The sequence below is a fragment of the Lepus europaeus genome, chromosome 10 (assembly GCF_033115175.1).
Source record: "Lepus europaeus isolate LE1 chromosome 10, mLepTim1.pri, whole genome shotgun sequence".
Classification (NCBI taxonomy): domain Eukaryota; kingdom Metazoa; phylum Chordata; class Mammalia; order Lagomorpha; family Leporidae; genus Lepus; species Lepus europaeus.
In genome coordinates, this window is record NC_084836.1 from 45,222,559 (window position 1) to 45,236,977 (window position 14,419).

Consider the following 14,419-nt stretch of genomic DNA (forward strand, 5'->3'; position numbering starts at 1 on the left):
CTCTGCCTGTCAAAAAAAAAAAAAAAAGATGATTTCAAAAGAATGAGTTTTCTCAGTGAACTGGTTAGCAATTCTTGGTGTGATTTCTTTTTTTTTTAATTAAACTTTTATTTAATGAATATAAATTTCCAAAGTACAGCTTATGGGTTACAATGGCTTCCCCCTCCCAAAACTTCCCTCCCACCCACAACCCTCCCCTTTCCCGCTCCCTCTCCCCTTCCAATCACATCATGATTCATTTTCAATTCTCTTTATATACAAAAGATCAGTTTAGTATATATTAGGTAACGATTTCAACAGTTTGCCCCCATATAGCAACACAAAGTGAAAAAAAAAATACTGTTGGAGTACTAGTTATAGCATTAAATAAGGGTGTACAGCACATTAAAGACAGAGATCCTACATAATATTTTTTTAAAAATTAATTAATTTTCTATGCCATTTCCAATTTAACACCAGTTTTTTTTTTTACCATTTCCAATTATCTTTATATACAGAAGATCGATTCAGTATATAATTAGTAAAGATCTCATCAGTTTGTACCCACACAGAAACACAAAGTGTAAAAATACTGTTTCAGTACTAGTTATAGCATCACTGCACATTAGACAACACATTAAGGACAGTTCCCACATGGGATGTAAGTACACAGTGACTTCTGTTGCTGACTTAACAATTTGACACTCCTGTTCATGGCGTCAGTAATCTCCCTAGGCTCTAGTCATGAGTTGCCAGGGCTATGGAAGCCTTAGAGTTCGCTGACTTTGATCTTATTCCGATAGGGTCATAGTCAAAGTGGAAGTTCTCTCCTCCCTTCAGAGAAAGGTACCTCCTTCTTTGATGGCCCCGTTCTTTCCATTGGGAGTTCCTGAAGGCATGGAGAGGGAGAAAGGATTAGAAGACATTTTCAGTGAGATACTAGCAGAAAATTTCCCAGGTTTGGAGAAGGACAGAGACATCCTAGTACAGGAAGCTCATAGAACCCCTAATAAACATGATCAAAAGAGATCCTCACCACGACACGTCGTAATCAAACTCACCACAGTGAAACACAAAGAAAAGATCCTAAAATGTGCAAGAGAGAAACGCCAGATTACTCTCAGAGGATCTCCAATTAGACTCACAGATGACTTCTCATCAGAAACCCTACAAGCTAGGAGAGAATGGCGAGATATAGCCCAGGTACTAAGAGAGAAAAACTGCCAGCCCAGAATATTATATCCTGCAAAGCTCTCATTTATGAATGAAGGTGAAATAAAGACCTTTCACAGCAAACAGAAATTGAAAGAATTTGTCGCCACTCGTCCAGCCCTGCAAAAGATGCTTAAAGATGTGTTACATACAGAAACACAGAAACACGGTCACCAATATGAAAGAAGGTAAAGGAAGGAAACCTCACAGCAAAAGATCACAGGAATCTCAAACCAGATATTAGAAAATATCTTTGGCAAATGGCAGGGCAAAGTTACTCCTTCTCAATAGTCACATTGAATGTTAATGGCTTGAACTGTCCAGTTAAAAGACACCGATTGGCTGATTGGGTTAAGGAACAAAACCCATCTTTTTGCTGCTTACAAGAAACTCATCTTTCCAACAATGATCCATACAGGCTGAAAGTGAAAGGCTGGAAAAAGATATACCATGCCAACAGAAATGAACAAAGAGCGGGCGTAGCCATCTTAATATCGGACAACATAAACTTTACCACAAAAACTGTCAGGAGAGACAAAGAGGGGCACTATTTAATGATTAAGGGATCCATTCAACAGGAAGATATAACGATTATCAATGTATATGCACCCAATTACAGGGCACCAGCTTATTTAAAAGACTTGTTAAGGGACTTAAAGGGAGACTGAGACCCCAATACAATAGTACTGGGGGACTTCAATACTCCACTCTCAGAGATAGACAGATCAACAGGACAGAAGATCAACAAGGAGACAGCAGATTTAAATGACACTGTAGCCCAAATGGATCTAACAGATATCTACAGAACATTTCACCCTACATCTAAGGACTTTACATTCTTCTCAGCAGTACATGGAACCTTCTCTAGGATTGACCACATACTAGGCCATAAAGCAAGTCTCAGTAAATTCAAGAGAATTAGAATCATACCATGCAGCTTCTCAGACCACAAAGGAATGAAATTGGAAATTAGCAACTCGGGAATCCCCAGAGCACGTGCAAACACATGGAGATTGAACAACATGCTCCTGAATGAACAATGGGTCATAGAAGAAGTTAAAAGAGAAATCAAAAGAATGAGTTTTCTCAGTGAACTGGTTAGCAATTCTTGGTGTGATTTCTTAGCTATGGTTCTATTTCTTAGAATGCTGAATTTACCTTATCCCTTGTCAAAAAAGGACATGGCACAGAAGGGTGCCCATACTGTAGGACAAACCTACAAAATTGGATATCTTTTTTTTTTTGACAGGCAGAGTGGACAGTGAGAAAGAGAGAGACAGAGAGAAAGATCTTCCTTTTGCCGTTGGTTCACCCTCCAATGGCTGCCGCGGTAGGCGCGCTGCGGCCGGCGCACCGCGCTGATCCGATGGCAGGAGCCAGGTGCTTCTCCTGGTCTCCCATGGGGTGCAGGGCCCAAGGACTTGGGCCATCCTCCACTGCACTCCCTGGCCACAGCAGAGAGCTGGCCTGGAAGAGGGGCAACCAAAAATTGGATATCTTGCTTCAAAATATTTACACCTGTCAGAGAATGATGTTTTTAAAGAGATATTTTTTTTTCATTTGAAAGGCAGAGTTACAGAGAGAACTGGAGAGACACAGATCTTCCATGTACTGGTTCATTCCCCAAATGGCTGCACAAATTTTGTGTTCTGGACTTCATCCTATTTGTTCATTTATTGCTATATATTCCTTATTCAACATTGATTTTTAGACAGCTAGACTCAAAACTCTTTGAAAAGACAGACTGTCTCTCACTCAGCTTTGTATGATCAAAGCTGACACAGTGCTTTGTAGGCACTTGAAGTGCTGAGGAATGCATGAGAAGCTAGACTTTCCTAATGAGATTCAGATTCAAGGATTATGCTTGTCTTTTTCCATCTCTTCTCAAACTATTGCTTTCTTTGAAAATAGAATTGAAAAATAATTCAGTAACTACAAAGATAAGAGGTAAAAGTAAAATGAAAACCCATGTATTCACCTTGTTTAAGAAAAAGATAAAATTAGCATTGATTTCCCCTGAATATCCAAACTTTTATTTCTCCATTATGCCCTACTCCTCTAGATAGCTACTGCTCTTGATTTTGAGTTTATTACTGAGTATTGTTGTTTTATATTAGAAATAATTGTGGGGCCAGTGCTGTGGTATAGCAGGTAAAGCCTCCTGCAGTGCCAGCATCCCATATGGGTACCATTTCGAGTCCTGGCTGCTCCACTTCCAATCCAGCCCTCTGCTATGGCCTGGGAAAGCAGTAGAAGATGGTTAAAGTCCTTGGGCCACCCCCCACCCTTTTTTAAAGACAGGGTAAGAGTAATGTCTGTTTAAACAATACTAACCTTTATTGATGACCATTAAGGGTGTTATATAAAGGTAAAGTAGGCTTTTCCTCTCAAAATATATTCAAATCTTAACTGGAGTTTTCATAGCCTTCACTCAAAGGAGAATATAATACAGGGTTGGTGTAGAAAATACTTTTGGCAAGGGGCTGTTTTTAGTGTCCCTGTAGGTGAATGTACTTCAAAAGGTTCATGAAAAAGTGGGATTGAAAAATAAGTTTATTTTGCTGCAAAAAATTGAAATTGATGCCTCATGTTTTCATAATATGCACTCCCATGACTCTCTGAGGACTCTTCGTGCTCCTGTTGACCTTGCCTGTTGCTGTTGTCAATGAGACTCTTTAGTGGCTGCAGTCCCCCTGCCTCCTAGCACCCAGGCATGAAGGAACAGAGCCTGTTGTTCAAGTATCTACTCGTAGACTCATCGGTTCTAACAGCCCCACCACTCTGTAGAGCTGGAAGACACAGCCATGTCAGATGGCAGGGCTGGTTGGTCATAGGTGTTTTCTCACAGAATATTAAAGAAGTGATTTACAGTTTACTCATGGAGAGGAATCTGCATGAAATCACACGAGAGAAAGGCCTTTCTTCTAAGAACCTGATTAACCTCTTTGGGGACTTTCCAGAACAGGGAAGCTTTGCTCTTGTTGTTCTTTCCTATAGGGATGGATTTGCTACCTTTTAGCTGCTCCTTTTCCTCCATCAGGCTAAGTTTTATCTTTGTCCAAGTGTGGGCAAAGAGCAATCTTCCAAGTTCCCTGAAGAATGGGCCTGGTCATTTTCACTTGGTATTGACTTTCAAATACCTTGACATCACAAATGAGGTATATGTGTTCTGAATATTATATTGACAGCATTTATTCATTAATGTTATTCTGATATAGTCCCAGCCTCCAAGAAGTTTATATTCTTCTTTTTAAAAAAAAGATTGTTTTATTTAAAAGTCAGAATCAGAGAGAGAGAGAGAGAAAGAGAGAGAGAGAGATCTTCCATCCACTGGTTCACTTCCCAAATAGCTGCTGTGACTGGAGCTGGGCCAATAGGAAGCCAGGAGCTTCCATGTCTCTCATGTGCTTGCAGGGACCCAAGCACTTGGGCCATTCTCTGCTGCTTTTCCAGGCCATTGACAGGGAGCTGGATCAGAAGTGGAGCAGCCTGGACTCAAACTGGCACCAGTATGGGATGCTGGTGCCACAAGCAGCTGTTTGACCGGCTACACCACAGAACTTGCCCTCAAGAAGTAGTAGTGCCAAGAAGGAAAAGTATAACTCATTTTGCTAAATGTTTTGGAGAGGAGAGTCCTTTCTTCTTGCTGCATGTTTCCTTGTAGAGGGACATCAATTAATTCAGCATTTGTGGCTTCTCTCCATTGGGCATGTCTAATTCAGCTTTCGCTTCCTCTCTGCTATTGGGATGAGTCTGTCAGCAGAGTCTGCCTCTAAGTGGGAGTTAGGGTTGGGAACCTCCAGGTTTCCAGAGCTGCTATGATGGCATAGGTCTGTCTAATTCTGTAGTTCTGCCAAAGATAACAGAGCAACCTAGCCTTTATTCATATGTTGGTAGTACCCAATCCCCATTTGCTTAATTCTGCTGTCTCTCTCAGTTAATTCAGGATTTAGATAGGAAAAGCAGTGCTATTATTTGGTCCCTCAAATCAAAATACTGGGAATCAGTGTGATACTTATACTAAGAAAACTGGTAAGGTCTAATTTTTGGACTGATAGTTTCCAAATCTTGCTGTTAGAAAGGAGGAACGGCAGGGCTGAATCCCATTCCTTCACAGTGCCCTTGATGAGAGATTTTGCCTTGGTCTGTTTTATATATTACACTGCCAAATAAGAAGTCTGAGCTGTAAAATGGTTTTAAAACTTGTAGCTTTGAAATATTTAGATGATAATCCATAGCAATAATTACATTTTGTATTATACAAACTCCTGTGTGTTATATACATAATGACCCTACTATCTATAGTATAGTCCATTTAATTTCACTCCTATCCATTTTATATCATTAGAAACAAATTTTTGGTTAGAACTTATTACATTGATTATATCATACTCACAACCTAAGGTTTGAAAATTTCTGTACTAATTTATGCACATTTTATCTAAGGGATACTACTTTAATAGACTTCCTATCTATCAATGAATTGATAGTATTCTGATAGTATCCCATTTGCCTAATTCTTTTTGGCAATTAATATTTTATTTGTTTTCTTCATGCAAATAAATTAAAGTTAAACTTATTCTAGAATTACAGTCCCTTCTGAGAAAGTAGCCTTTCATCATTGATGGTCACTGACTTGTGATGGGGTTTTGTCCCAATAAACCCATCATGAGTTGAAAATATCATAAGTCAAAAATGCATTTAGTATACTTAACACACATAGTAAATTAGCTACACAGTATACTGTAGAGTGTTGGTTACTTACTGTCATGATCACATGACTGCCTGGGAGTGATGTCTCACTTCTGCTCTGCAACATAACAAGAAAGCATTGTACTGAGAATCACAAGCCTTGAAAAAGATCAAAATTCAAAGTGTGATTCCTACTGAAGGTATGTCACTTTGGCACTGTTGTAATATAAGAAAAATCTTTTAAGTCCAATCATTGTAAGTTGGGGAATGTCTAATGCTGACATTATACACACACACACAGAGAGAGAGAGAGAGAGAGAGAGAGAGAGAAAGAAAGAGAAAGAGAAAGAGAGAGAGATGAGCAAAGAGAGACAGAGAGAGAGCTACCTTCTGCTTGTTCACTCCTCAAATGCCTACAAACAGGGCTGGGTCAAAGCTGGGAGCCTGGAACTCAATCCAGGTCTCCCACGTGGGTGGTTGGAACCCAATCACTTGAGCCATCACCTGCTGCCTTCCAGTGTCTGCATTAGCAGGATGAAATCAGTAGCCAGAATTGGGTATTGATATGGGATGTGGGCATCCTAACTGGCATCTTAACCATTCAGCCAAACACTTATCCCTAATCATATTACTGTAACTGGCTTCATTTCTTTAATGGGGTAATTTTCTGTCAAATCATGGCAATACATAAAGCTGACAATTCACAGATTCTTTGTAGAGTTTATACTCCACTGGAATATTTCTTTTATACAAAAATATTGATAGGATTCATATTTTAGAATGAATTATTTATGTGTACCTATTTACCGCCAACCAGCATTCCACTCTTGACCATACAACATCCACAAAATGGCAGTGTGATGGGGACGAGGAGGCCAGTAGTTTTGTGCCTGTAGCCATGTCTGGAGAGATCAGGACTGGCTGCATGCTGAGAAATGGAGCTTGGCAGCACAGAGGTATTAGGCACAGGGATGTGAACTAGATTACAAGGGAAAGCAAGGCCACCTTCCTGACAGCCCTGTTCCCTAATGCCTTCCAGCCTCCACCCATATGAAGCTGACTTTAGAAAAAAACTAAGAAATCAACCCATTAGTTACCTTTTCTCCCCCCGAGGAGGACGTCTCCTAGTGAACAGAACTTCTGACACAGGGGCAAGTGGTTTATCCCTAGATACAGAGCGTGTATGCATGAGCTCCCTAAACCTTGGCCCCACCGGATGCCAGGTTCAGATTCCTCTCTCCCGCCTCCCTGAGTCACTGCTTGTTTGCTTGGACTGGGCGGTGGAAATAGGCAAGCCCCGGTGCTGGCTGCACTGTCAAGCTGGCCTTTCCTCCAGATTCGGGCTCTCCCTGGTTGGCACTGGCTGTGGCCACAAGAATGAAGATCTAATCAAGTCCGTCTGGGCTCCCTGCCGCCCACTGACTGGCTTTATTCGGCTTCCCCGTAGTTGATAATAAAACACAAGTGAGGCTTTGGTCTTTTGCTGTGCGTTTTCCCAAGCCAGCATAAGCTGTGTGCCCTTTGACGTGCAGTGTCGTGACGTCGTGGAAAGAGCACTTGCCTCTGTTCCACACACCTACTTCCTTGGCTGGGTTTCACCTCCAACATGCCACGCTTGGCACTTACCCTCCCTGTGCTTTATTTCAAATGGAGATCCTGACGTCTAATGTGGGCTACACTTTGTGACTCTTTATCACGGGGATTATAGGAGTTGAAAGCAGAAAAAGCTTGGCTGCGATTCAAGGTTCTGTCCTAACATTCTAAATGGTTGAAAGGTGTCCTGGAGGAGATCAGAATGGCACAAGGCTTCTGAGAAGTAATAACATTGGAAGGGGAGACATCTGGTGAGTGGGGTGAGGGGGGTGGAGAAGGGAGAAAGAAAAGAGAATACACACACGTACTAACACAGAGAAAGAGAGAGACTGCCCTCGGAACTTTTTTTTTTTTTTTTTTTTTTTTCACAGGCAGAGTGAGACAGTGAGAGAGAGAGAGACAGAGAGAAAGGTCTTCCTTTCGTTGGTTCACCCCACAAATGGCCGTTATGGCTAGTGCACCGCGCTAATCCGAAGCCAGGAGCCAGGTGTTTCCTCCCGGTCTCCCATGTGGGTGCAGGGACCCAAGTACTTGGGCCATCCTCCACTGCCCTCCCGGGCCACAGCAGAGAGCTGGACTGGAAGAGGAGCAACTGGGACTAGTACCCGGCACCCCAACCGGAACTAGAACCTGGGGTGCCAGCGCCGCAGGCGGAGGATTAGCCAAGTGAGCCACAGAGCTGGCTGCCCTCAGAACTTGTACCCTATGACAAGGTCTCAGGATGGGAAAGAGCCTAGAAGAGGCAGGGCACCCCTGGCCAGCTTGAGCCCTATTACTTCTGTTCCCTATACCGTCTGAGCTTCCCAGCCTTGGCAAAGAAGCAGTAGAACCTGGGACAACAGGTAGCTCAGCCGTATCCAGTGTGAACCTGCAGCTGACAACCTGAGCCGGTCTGCCACTTTGGGGTTTAGTTAGACCTCAGGGCCTTTCTACCTCTTCAAGGAGAGTTCCAAGGAAGAATAAAGGTTAACTCGCTTCCCTTGGAATGGGCTCGGGTGTCAGCATTACATTGATTTAAAGAAAATAAGTAATGGATGTTTGTTTATACACCTGAGTGAATGGAATGAGGTTTGTGCTCCATGAAGGGGTCCCTGTATTCACTGAAGGAAATCTCTCAGGACATCTTGTACAGGTTGAAAATCTCTAATCCAAAAATCTGAACACTGAGGTATTTCAAAATTGGAACAAACTTTTTGATTGCAAACGTTGACATTCAAAGAATGGCAGATTTTGGAGTATTTTGGGTTTCAGATTTCCAAATACAAGATTCTCCACTGGAAAGTGTATACAAATTTTCCAAAATCCAAAAAAACTCGTAAATCTGGAATACTTCTGGTCTCTAACATTGTGGACAAGGGTCCTTGATTTCTACTTCTTTTTTGTCCACTTTGACCTTCTCTGCCAGATGCCCTCTGAGGGCACTTGTGCTTCACGTTGGGCAAGGCTTGCAGCACATCACAGGACAAGTGGTTCAAGGCTTGGAATCCTGCCCTTTGGGGTGAGGACAAACAGGTCTCGGTAGGGCTTTGGAAGCCATCAGTGAGGAATCCCCCATCAGTGCAGCATCGGGGTAACAGCAGCGCCTCATCAGCTGGGGCCAGGGTGCCCAAGCTAAGTCATTTGGAATTGATGTGTTCCCAGGATTCCCCAGCCTCGAGTTCCTGCCCCTTTTCCTGACCAAGGCCAAGGACGTCTCTCAGACAGAGCAACCCAGAGCTTCTCCCTGCCCATAACGGTTTGGGGAAATGCAGCCTTTGCTTTGACTCTGAGACCTGCTTCTCCTTCCACGCTCTGCAATTCCCTGTCAGTTGTGGAAAGAGGAAGGTGCCTAAAAATAACCACCAGATGGGCTCCCAAGTTCAAGGGGTGCACTTGCAGTGCGGGGAGCAAGTTTGAAGTCTGCCTCTGCGGTTCTGGAAACTCAGCTGTGCGATGCTTGCCAGAAGTGCCCTTCAAATTGTGTTATTCTTAGTGTCTCTCAGGGCAGCCTTTGCAAAGACAAGTTCTCACTGCCTGTGAGTTATTGAGGTCACCCAAGGACAGTAGCTTTAGGAAAAATATGAAAGGGAAAAGGTATTTTTAGTGCGCTTTCTCCTTCCTTTGTGTGCCACCCCCTCTTTTGCGTGCTTCCTCAGTCCCTGCTGGCATCCTTGCTCCCAAGTGAACTGGCCCACCGCATCTGTGCCTGCGATTCTGCCGCTTGTCCAGACTCCCGGTGCCCTGGGCCTGCTTTCCTAATACCGCCTTACCTGAATTTCACTCTCTCTTCTTTATCAAGACGGACACATCTGTCCTTCAGTAAATCAGACTGACCTGATCAGTGAACTCGCAATGAAAGCGGTTTACAATCACTTTTTACAGGATATCATCACATTTTAAAATTGTGATAAAAATTATAAAATATCTTACCCATTTTTAAAAAAGATTATTTTATTTGAAAGTCAGAGTTACACAGAGAGAAAGGGGAGGCAGGGGGGAGGGAGGGAAAGAGAGAGAGAGAAAAAAAAAAAAAGAGAAAGAATCTTCCATCCACAGGTTCACTCCCCAATTAGCTGCCCCGATCCAAAGCCAGGAGCCAGGAGCTTCTTCCAGGTCTCCCATGCGGGTGCAGGGGCCAAGGACTTGGGCCATCTTATGCTTTCCCAGGCCATAGCAGAGAGCTGGATAAGAAGTGGAGCAGCCAGGACTCGAATGGGCACCCATTTGTGTTGCTGGCACTGCAGGTGGCACCTTTACCCCCCTATGCCACAGGGCCAGCCCCTTACCCATTTTTAAGTACAGTAATGTTAAGAATAGCCATGTGACTTGAAATAGATCCCAAGTGTTTTTTTAGTCCATACACATTAAACAACAGGTTCCCATTTTACCCTCCTCTCAACCTCTGTAACTACCATTCGACTTTCATGTTTATTAATTTGGCTATTTCAGATATCTTAGATGAGTAAAATCATACAGTATATATAAATGACTTGGCATTTTGTGACTTGCTTATTTAATATAATATCCTCAAGATTCATGCATCTCATAGTGTATGTTAGAATTTTCTTTGTTCTTAAGGCAGCACAGTGTTCCACTGTATGTGTGTGTGGCACAGTTCATTTATCTGCTCATCCATGGGTGGACATTGGCTTGCTTCTACCTCTTGGCTATTGTGAATACTGCTGCTGTGAACATGCATGTTAGAATACTGTATCTCTCTGAGATCCTGCTTTCAATTTATTTGGATATATACCCAGAAAGAAATGGTATTGCTGAGTCATAAAATATCCTTTTTTTTTTTTTTTTTTGACTTTTCGGAGGAAATGCCACACTATTTTCCATTGTGGTTGCTCCATCTTTTAACAGTGCATGTGAGTTCCACTCCACATCCCTGCCAACACTTGCTATTTCCTGTGTTTTTGATAGTGCCCATCATAATGGGTGTGAGGACAAGTCTGCATTTCACTGGGAGATTTTCATGCTTCAGCCTTAAGAAATGATGGTTGTGTTGATTTCAGGCTCTGGCACAAGCCACATGGAGATGTTAGATATTTTGGCTGGAGATTCTTGTTTCATCTTTCAAATCACAGTGGATCACACCTGCCCCAAGAGATAGATAACGTTATCTTCTGAATACCCTATTCTAAAAGTGAGAAAAATCACATTCATGCCACAGGGTTGTGTGACTTTCAGGACGGTTTGTTTCTCATAATCTCATCTCTGGCTCCTAGGTCCAGCTTCCAGTGTGGACTTTTTGGGTTTGTTTTTCTCTCCTGACTCTGCCACTGGTGTTTTGCTCCAGTTGAACTCAGACATGGAGCTGAGCTGCCTCTCTTGATTTCCCGGAAGTAATCACTAAAAGGTGCTGGGAGTGCATCAGATGTCACTGAGATTTTCAGGCAGATTTCACATCGGAGGGACGCACATGATTTAACATTGAATGTTGGCATTCCCTTCTCTGAGGGCCCTTGGCCCTGTCCTGCCTCTCAGAACATTTGCTTTCCTGCTGCCAGGCTCTTGCTACAGCCCCACTCATTATTTTGCGGACTCTTCTTTTCCCTTCCCCTTCTACCTTTTCCCCTCAGCTCTTTCTAGTTCTTAGCTTGCCAGGGTTCTGTGCTGCACCAGCTGGAACTATGGGGGTACGGATGTGTTCTTGTCCTCAGGTTCACGCCTGGTTTCTTTCCCAAGATCAACAGACTTCTCTCCTCTTAAGAGAGGCAAGAATCCAAAAGACTTGGGCCAAAGCTCCTCGCCAGCTGTAACGGTTTCTGAAGCTGGAAACTTCTAGTCTCAACTCCCAGATCCAGTCCTCCTTCTGTAGTTCACATTTGCCGGACTGCCAAATTTTCCTCTCCAAACTCCCTCCAAACTCTGTGGTTAGCCCTCCTTTGTAAACCCAAATCTCAAAGCAGTCACATAAATGAAATCTTCATTACCCTTCTACAGGCTCAAAGGACCAGAGGAGATCTCAAATTTTGCAGGGGTGGGGAATGTCCAGCCCATGGGCTGTACAAGGCTTGTGGAAATCATTTGATCAGGCCCTGCCAAGGCAACAACAGGTGGAACTCAAAATTCAATAAATCTACAGCAGACTAATTTTCAATTTGATATTTTTATGGCCTGTGAAGTATGTTATAAATATTTAAATGGCCCTTAGCAGAAAAAAGTTTCCCCACCCCTGCGCTTTCCTTGAAAAGTTTTGAAAGAGCACCATGTTTTTTTCTGATAACCAAGAAATTTGTCATTCCATGTCACTGACTATTTTCTGACTGTGTGCTTCTGGGAAGGCTTCTTGGAACAGATAAAGCCTGAAAAAGCAGAATTCCAACAAATGTGTTTCCCTTTTTCCCCCTTGCAGCTATAATCAGGGCTATCTGGGACACAGGTGGGTTTCCCCACGCTGTCTGACTCTGTTTACTCCAAGGACTCTGCACCACCCCGGGAAACTGGACTCCTGGGGTCCCCACAGCGTTGGCTTTCTAACTCGAGCCAGTGTTTGATGCCTTATTCCCACACTGCGGTTGCTGTTTGTGGTGGGAGGCTAAAAGGGATATTAGACTCTGTTGCTCTCAGCTGTAAAAATACACTCCTTGATCTCACCTACAGGGTTGCAGCCTCCCCCAGGCAGATGTCCCAGTGCGGAGGCTGGGCTGCACACTGAGAGGCTGTCAGAAAAAGTCAGGTTTAATTGCTTCCTCTTACTATATATGGTAGGCTGGAAGTGGTATCATGAAGCTAACCTTGTAATCCTTTTCTTCCTAATAGGAGAGCAGTGGAATTCTGTGGGCCAGAAATGTAGGCAGCTGGTGGCTGAACTTTAAGCACAAGTATAAAAGGCACCGGCTCTCTGCTTCCCTCTCATTGGCCCTGTAAAGGTGATAATGACGTGGTCAGAAGGCAGCTGGAAATTTTGAAAGAGCCAGGCTGTGGGGGTCACTAGGAGAGTGAGAAAACGGAATGAAGTGGAAAAAAGGTATAAGGAAATAGTATGTCACGAAAATTGAGAGCCAAGGCAAAAATGGTGTGTAAATATGGTATAAGCTCACAGAAGCTATCTTAACTATGCTGTCTATGTCAAAAGGGGTGGGTGTAGGATATAGCAGTAAGAATAAAAATCTGCTCACCCTGTAATAACGGAGAGTTTGTAGTGCCTGGGAAGCATTATGTTCCCTTTGCTTACCTTGCTTCTCTGTCTGAACTAACTTTTCTACCTGATCTCTCCTACTCGCCACTCTGCCATTATTTCCTAGATTATTTCCACCGCTCCTTCAGATCTTGGCATAGAAATATATTATTCCCTCTGGGAAAATTTCTCAGATCACTGGGACCATGGGGGATGCCAGTGCAAGTCATGGTACTTGGCACAGAGCATAGTAAACAGATTCGTGCTTATTTGTTTTTTCTATCATATCAAGAAACAGGGTTCATAGTTTGTTCATTGTGCCCACAACAGCAACTACAGTGCCTGGAATCCAGAAGGCAACCAGTAAACACTTGTTGAGTAACAAATGATAGAATAAACAAGCAAACAGAAAATAGCTATTTTTATGTCTTCTTTAGACTAAAATGGTTCAGATCCTTTGTTGAACATTTTCTATGTGGAAAATCTTGTTTAGACCTCTAGAATGTATGTAAGAGTCAATTGTGGCTTTGGAATAGGGTGTTTTATTAAGGAGCAAATCTTTGTAGCAACATCCAAGCAAAGCTTAAGCCTTCAATAAGAGTAAGGTGCACTTAGCGTGTTTCCCCACTCAGGGACAACTTGATCAGATTGGAGTCTCAATTTCTTTATATCTTTGATCATTGGGTTTTAGAATCCACAGTTATCACCAAACCTAAAGGGCATAAAAGCTTTTTTCATGAGGGAATTGGACCCAGTGAATACTTTAGTCATGCTTCTGTGTGAGACATTAGTGACATACAGATATATTTCTGCATAAAAGTCTGTAGATTAGGGGCTATGTTGTGGTTTAATGGGTTAAGCTGCTGCCTGCAATGCTGGCATCCCATATGGGTGCCTGTTTGAGTCCCAGATGCTCCACTTCCAATCCAGCTCCGTGCTAATGTGCCTGGGAAAGCAGCAGAAGATGGCCCATGTGGGAGACCTGGATCCTGGTTCTTGGCTTCAGTTTGGCCCAACCCTGCCATTGCAGCCATTTGGGGAGTGAATCAGCAGATGGAAGATCTGTCTCTCTCTCTCTCTCTATCATTTTGACTTTCAAAATAAAAAAAATAAATCTCTTTTTTAACATATTTTATTTATTTATTTGAGAGGCAGATTTACAGTGAGAAGGAGAGACAAAGAGAAAGGTCTTCCTTCTGTTGGTTCACTCCCTAAATAGCTGCAACGGCCGGAGCTGCGCTGATCCAAAGCCAGGAGCCAGAAGCTTCTCCCGGTCTCCCATGTGGGTACAGAAGCCCAAGGAGTTGGGCCATCTTCTGCTGCTTTCCCAGGCCATAG

General features: G+C 43.1%; 1 long non-coding RNA gene across 1 annotated transcript; it reads right to left on the reverse strand.

Annotated features, from left to right (window-relative positions):
- Window positions 1-694: 694 nt before the first annotated feature.
- LOC133767622 (uncharacterized) lies at window positions 695-7,067 on the reverse strand. The gene is made up of 3 exons (XR_009866901.1): window positions 6,981-7,067; window positions 5,957-6,001; window positions 695-868 (listed from the first exon to the last, which is right to left on the reverse strand). It is a non-coding gene; the product is annotated as an uncharacterized LOC133767622 (long non-coding RNA).
- Window positions 7,068-14,419: the final 7,352 nt, after the last annotated feature.